Below are 7867 nucleotides of genomic sequence, written 5' to 3'. Positions count from 1 at the left end.
AAAAACAAATGTTGTGCCCAACCCAAAGTCTCCCTTTGTCTAAAACTGCTTTGTCCAACCCCTTATTATAACCATAGGATTGCCTCCTACAAGTATTATTCTGACCTTCTCCTAACACACTTTATCCTTGAGACACTTGGAATCAATTGACACTCCTTGGCACATGCTCTTATTCATCCATTTCCATGCATTTTGACCTAGTTCTCCCTTCTGATGTTTTTGCACTCCCTAACACTCCTCAACATGCATTGAAACTAACGCATGCCTTTTCACTCCTTGGCATGCCTCGACACTCCTTAATTATCATGCCCTCACAACTACCCTTACTTTTTTTGGGACTTGGGAACCCAACCAAATCTTGCCTCGACTACAACAACCTGACCAAGTTATGGTTACTACAACTAGATTGTGCCTTGTTCACCTAAGAACTAAATATAACTCATATTAGGCTACCTTTGTCCAATTTCAACTTATCCCACTTAACAAGTTACAAGTTACCAAGTCAAGGCTCACATCTAACCATGGCCATAAAACAACTAAGAAACATAGTTTACATCTATACATGCCATAACACCTGCCACGTCTAACAATACCTTGGCAACATAGTTTACATCTTCTTGAATTGGAAGTTTTTATTTTGTAAATGTGACCCGTGGCTATGCCATGAAAACCCTCCAAAACATTCTTAAATGATGGGAACTCCTCTTCATGTGTGAAGCCAGTGAAATATTTGATTTGTGTGTTAGGGAATGTAAAAGATACCCTTAATAGAAAACATGCATACAAATTTGTAGCCAAGTTCCCTAAATGTGAGATGTTTCCACTTGTGTAATTGTGCTTCCAAATACGTGAACTCAACAACAAAACACACCTTAAAATACATAATGTCTCTCAACATGTGAAAGAAAAGGTAACCCCTCCAGTAGATATTGATGGTGTTCATGAGCCTATTTCTAGTTCTCTTCTTTATGGAAACAATATTATCTCCAATGCCATTATTCAATGAATGGCTACACAATAGGGACCCTATGAGCCAATCGTTCATGTTGTCGATGTAGTGCCCACACGACACAAACATTCAATGGTCTATCATAGCCAAACACTCTATGATGGGTTTCAAAGATACCCAACCTATGACAACAAGCTACATTCTATTTCCAAAGCCTGTAAGCAGTGGAAGAATTATATTCTACCAAAGGAAATGACCATCCACACCAATTGTAGGCCTTTGCCTACTCTAGATAATCCTTGGGAGTTAGTGCCCTTGGATTTTATGTCATGTTTTCTCTCAACTGAGCATGGCAACATATCTATTTTTAATGTTGTTGATTGCTTCCTTAGGATGGATTTTTGGCACATTGTAAGAATATTGTCGCAACAAAATCCACTCATAAGTTCTTCTTCGAGCATATTTTGGTTCACTTTAGGTTTCCAAATATCATATTTCTTGATAGGTATAATAGGTTCCTTAGTATTTTTTGGTTTAACCTTTGGTCCATGATGGACATCAAGCTTGACCAAATCCACTACCTTCAATCCCTAGATTGATAAATAGAAAGTAGTAGTCAATAGGATCATATCACAATCAGACTTACCCACTCTACCTCATCCACCAGAAATATAAGCCCTACTGCTAGCATCTTGTCTATTTTTTTTTTCACTTTCTCCTTAACCCTCAGGTTCAGTGGGTATGGTCGATGATTTACTGGCTTTGCATCTAGTTTTAGCATGATTTTCATCTCCCCTATATCTCCCTTGATCCCCTTCAGTTTCATGACTGATGAAGGGAACAAGTCTTCATATTCTCTCAGGAGGTCAAAAATTTCCTTTGTAGTCTGCTTATCCTAAAAATATCCAATTGAGGCTAACTTGGGTTTTTCATTGGTCCTGATGTTATGTTTCCGCAACTTCAATGGGAGTAAATGTGGATCATCATTGACAGGTCCATCCTTGATATCCCTTTCCCCTTCGGTTTCATGGAATGATAGATGTCGTAATTCCTCCAGATCATCTTTATCCGGGTCTTTGTCCACCTTCCCATAGGCTATTGCTTCATGATATCTGGACTCGTAGATATGTTGTAAAGTCTTATGATCTATGCACCCCTCCATTAGCTAACTTAAGGCAAGAAGAATTTGCCTAATAGCCTGAAACACCTCAGTCAGCCTATTTTTGCGGTCTAAAAATAAAAAGCTACTAAAAAACTAATCAAACAAACAGTCCCAATCACTAGTATGTTTCACGTACCAAGATTTTGGAAAGGTTCTCAGGGTGTGTATAAAACCATGCACCCATAACTCCTTTGGAACTCCTTCCCAATTCCATCTCTCCTTACAATTTTACAAATGTTGTCGAGGATTAGAGTCCCCCCTATATTTGACAAAATCTTGAGCGTACTCCCCCACTTGTCTGAATCTTACTTCCATGGCTATTTTGATCTTATCCCATTCTTGGAGGTAGTTGCAGTAAAATCCCCACCATATTGGCAGTGTTGCATGTAATGTGAAATTTATTAGAGGTATTGTATGTTCTTCAATAAACGTTGCACACATCTTGTTGATAAATGAATTTACTGAATCTATACCATTAAAGATAGGGAAATCTCGTACCTCAGTGCATTTCCAATTGATTCGACATATTGTGGTGCAACATCTAGTGTTGATTTCATATCCACCCCGCTACCAATTATCCCCATTTCCATTGGTGGGGGTGGGTCCCTATCACCTTCTGGACCCACTTTGGTTGCGGTTGTCTTTTCCCTTCCCACTGAACTTCCTTCCATACTTTCTCCCTCTTCCGGATCTCTTAACACCACTCCTGCTTGGTGCAATTCCTTCTGTCACCTTTTAATCACCTACATGGCCCTTAGCCATTTCTACACTATCCATGCTCTCCTTTGTGCTCTTAGATCCCTGGCCTTTCAAAATTCATCTGCATCCATCCTCGTGACATTCTCATAGTTCCCCGCTCAGTAGAATCCTTCCCTTTAGGTCCTTCCCCTAGTACTAGGTGTTTACACTATCATGCTTGGGTTCTGGAACACCAACAATCCCTCTTCCACCATTAAAACCTTAATCCATAGGGTAACCTCTTTCTGTAGCTTCCCTTGCAACCCCGATCAGAACACGACTTCAACTTTCAAAAAATATTGATGACTTTCTGTTGCAAATTCAATAATATACCCTTCCATCATGGTCTGTACCCATAAATCTACCACTCTCGTCATATTTGTATCAAGGCGATGTAGTGTAGGGAGATCCGCTTGAGTCTAGGCATGACGAGATGGGTTTTGTCAATTGGACTTTCCTTTCACTTGCAATGTTTGCAACTAGTTGTAAAGTTCTTCTAGGAACTTGCACCAGAATATCTCATACTGATCACTAGCTAACTTCAAATACAGGATTTCTTCTCCAATAGTTCGTTAGTGGAGTTGAGCTTGTTGAGAAACAAACTGGTCCACTTGCTCATTCCACCAGTTTTGTAGTTCTTTCTTAAAGATCCTCTATACCATATTCCAAACCCCCTTTTCAAATTTCAGGTCCTGGCAATGAAACCATTTGTTGGCACATAAATAGCAACAAGTTTGAGACCCTGAGTTTGGGCATAAGGGCCAACAAGGCTCCGTTGTATTCTAGCACAACGCCATCATTTTCACCTTACCCAGAATGGGTAAGGAGTCTCACCCGAAGCATGTCGCGACCTTAGTTAGATGGGGGTTGAGATCTAGTATCAGGGAGAATCATATTAGAGAATCGAGAACAGAGAACACTGAATCATTCTACAAGGAAGTCTGATCGCAACATGCCATATATACTATAATAGAGAGACTACTTAAAATATGAGCATACATAAAAATCTTAAAGAACCAGAATAACATGCAACTAACACACAATGGTCCCAATAGTAGTCTTCATCATTTAACTGAGTGGTGAATACCTTACATCAGGCTTAAGGCCTCTTTCTCAACAAAACAATACACAGGTTCATGGACTGATAGATACAAAGCAGTATCATAACTCTGCAACAACAATGGTAACAACATCAATAACAAAAACAACCATTTGTGGTTCTCCTTTCTACCTTTTGACTCATCTCTGCGTGACAACTTGAACTGCCAGTTCCTTCTCACGATCTTTGCCTTCTCCCTTGCTCAGATTTCCTTTCTCTTTTCCTGCCTGGTTGTATCTAATCCTTCCCACCATCCCTCTGCAACTACTACTCTTCTGTGATTTCCTTCCTTTTTCTGGGTTGTTATTCCCGCAACTCTCCAATTTGTTTCTAGTAATGTCAACATTTCAACAAATTCATGTAAGAAATATCATTAACATTTAAAAAAAAAATAGATACAAGAATAGTTCATGCATTGTGGATGGTTCCATATTTAGATGATAATATTTTTTCCCTCTAACCTTAATTATGATGTAACCAAAATCATGGAAGGTGTGTGCACCAACAAAATAAGATAATGAGGCCATTATCTATTCACCCTAATCTTCATGGTAATGTTGAGGCCATATAGAGTAGTTTGATAGGTTATTTATTTTAGAAAGGGCATGTCCAAAGTATGATTTGGAAGGAACAATGAGGCTTAGTAACTCCATATGCATGTATATAGCTTCCATTCTTAGTTATATATCTATTACCAATCAACTCCAAGGAAACCACAATTGTGGAGGAGAACTCGAGGCACTCCTTCTCAAAGATAATTATAGAGTGGGGAAATAAAGTCATTACAAATCTTGGGATAGTAGTGAATATGCTTCAAATTCTAAATATTTTGGCAAAAATACATTGATTGCAAGATACATTCTACATCCAACCCAAAGGACATGTTAGGGAATGGGTTGAAAGAACATACTTAACAATCCAATAGGTAGGAGAACATAAATAATTTGAAACATTAACCAAATAAATGATTATTGAACTTACCTATTGCATGGACCAAGTTGTTGGAGATGATCTCCACCTCATTGAAGATGGTTTTGTCTTCATAGATCCCTAGAGCACAAGGATACAATTCTTGTAGAAATGGGTTATGTATTCCTCGCCATATGATATGCTTATTAGGACCATGGAATCTTAAACTACCAACTTGAAACTCTAAGTGGAGTACCACCCCTAGCTAAATTTCTTGAATGATTTTGATGTTATCCCATCACTTCATTAGTGTTTTAGTGGTCATTGGTTTCTCTATAATCTTAGGCTTTCATTGGTAGCTCACAGTGTCAATCCATTCGGATATCTCAAATCTACTTACTAAGTGTGACCTATTTTTGTTATCAACAATAACATTCCTCCATGAATGTCAATAAAGAGGGATAATATTGGCATTGATTGTTCTAGGTATTTGTTTAGAATACTTTGAAAGGCCTTGTTCATGAGAAAGTTAGTGAAAGATAAACATTGTAAACTTTTACAATATTGAACAATTTCTCCAAAACCTTCAAGTAGAGGTTGCTTATCACATGATCTAATTTGTTGGGATCAATAATATACATTATAAACAAGTGAGAAGAGAGAAATTTAGTTTCTTGCAACAATAACCAAAGTTTCATTTGTCATTTGACAAAAGAAGTTAGTACATAGGTGAGGCTAGGCCAACCCCTTAAAAATAACGATAAGGCCTTACTCTTTTGCAGTTCCTTGACCACAAGGGTCTAATTGAAAAACACATAGTTCCTTTAAAGATTTGTAGGTTGAGGCAATCGCTTCAAGCACTCAAACTTCAAGATAATCCAATATTTGTAATTTTTTACAATAATAAATCCATTATGCACACTCCTCATCATAGAGTTGGGCAAAGAGGGAGAATTCTTGATTGATTCCAACCTTGTAAATGAACAACCTTGCCTACTCATTAGTTAGACTCTCCACCACTAGTTGAAGAGGTATATGTGCCCTAAATCAAGGATGATATCTTAACACAAGTTATTGACACTTGAACATAGTTGCCATGGATCTCATGGACAAAATATGGAGAGATTCTTTGAATCTTATGAAACATTTTCTCATAATCTACCTAATCTATAGGTAGTAGGGCTTCAAATTTTTCCATTTACTAGGAATTCTCACCCAAAAAGTCAACCATCGAAGAATCAATCCTATGCCAAATCGAACCTACCTTCTCATTTTTAAGATCTTTGTGGGCTTTCACCTATGACCCTTAAAGTTAGTTCCAAGTTAGCACCTTGAATGGTGGAATAGGTGTTTTAATAGGAGGAAAACTCCATTAACCTTTACCTTTGTCAAGACCTTTAGAGACACCTATAATCGATACCCCTCCTTCGACTCAACATGAAATTTTGTTTTTTTCCACTTCTTTTACAAACCCTCCCTTTAAGGGCATCCTTGTAGGAAGAGCTTGTGGTTGAAATATTATGAAAAAAAATGGGGCACACTATCTCTTTATAGGGTTTCAAGGGATGGGTATTGGAAAATAACTGTCTTATCCTCTATAACCCTTAAGACCTTCTCAACACATAAGTGAAACAACAAATTGATAACTAGACCGAAATATAGATCTCAATGTTCAAGGCCAAACTCAAATAGAAAGAATCACACCATGGATTAAGCATTGGAATTAGGTTTTGGTAGAATCAAGGACTTCCTTTCAAGACAATGACCTTATTTTTAGCATTCTCAAATGGAAGGTTTAAAACCCACATTAAAAAGGGGATATTTTAACCTTAGCCTTTGAAACCTTTTCCCAAGATGAATCTATTTAATGGACTATCTTGGATATGTTAGGTCTTGGATTTATAGAGTACCCAATCATTGCTTTTGAGGCCAACTCCCTAGATCCAACTAAAATTTAGTCCTATTGAATAGGAAACTTGAAAAATCCTGCTAATAGGAGACATTTTTCCTTCCTTTTGATTTATTTACAACAAACTTTAGTGCCTCTCCTTTCTTATCTTCCTCTTCCATTCCCCAACAAAAAATCATTAATATTATATCATAAACACTCTATATAGGTAAGCATTGGAATCATTTTCCTCAACTCATGGGGTACCTTTACACCTCAACCCATGCAAGTGGACCTAAGTCCATGGTACAACCCATCACACTCTAAGATGGTTCTAATTGTCTCTTCAAAACTAGGGCATAACAAACCTTACAACGTGAAAAGGTTAAGCCATCTAAAACTTGTTTGCTTTTTGCTTTCATGGAACATATTCTAGCTAGTGTTAATCAAATACAATGCACTAACACCACTAACACACACCAAAAGTCCAAGATAACCGTAAGATGTGGCCCACACCCAAGCACTTAGACTACACCTCCATAAAATGCACCTTCAACTTTGGATGTCCAAAAAAAATACTATTCTAATCCAATATGGCCTATTTGTTAGATTTGTGTAATTCAATCTTTATCAAATCCTTGCACCTCCTTAACACCCCATGAGAAATATACTCCAATGGTCACCTTCCAAGTTCCAATACCTCCTTCTACAACATGAAAAAACCACCTATATATGTTGCAACAACCTTTCCAACCTCTTTAGTGGGTTGCACATATATTTCACATTTCTTCTTCATCTTGCAAAGTGGTAGTGCAAGGAGAGGCTATCAACTTCGATCAAAGAATGTTCACTTAGTATCACTACCAAGTTGCCTTTTTGCAACTTCATGTCAAATGTCTTAAGTTAGCTTCAAAACTTCTCATGGTGCATAACTTGCTTTTCTACACCTTTAAGTGAGACCACAACCTCCCAACCCCTCTAACTATTCCATCTCTTCAAGCCTTGTTAGAGTCTTCTTGGACATTCATCGATGCTTCGAGTACAACATAACACTAGCATCCCAAATATGCATGCTCGTTCCATCTTTTAATGCCTCATGGAAAGCACATAACAACACTATTT

This window comes from Pinus tabuliformis, chromosome 1_1 (genome assembly GCF_031772625.1).
Source record: "Pinus tabuliformis cultivar Carrire ecotype Pingquan chromosome 1_1, CPIR1, whole genome shotgun sequence".
In the NCBI taxonomy this organism is placed as follows: domain Eukaryota; kingdom Viridiplantae; phylum Streptophyta; class Pinopsida; order Pinales; family Pinaceae; genus Pinus; species Pinus tabuliformis.
Note: the sequence above shows the minus strand (reverse complement) of the source record.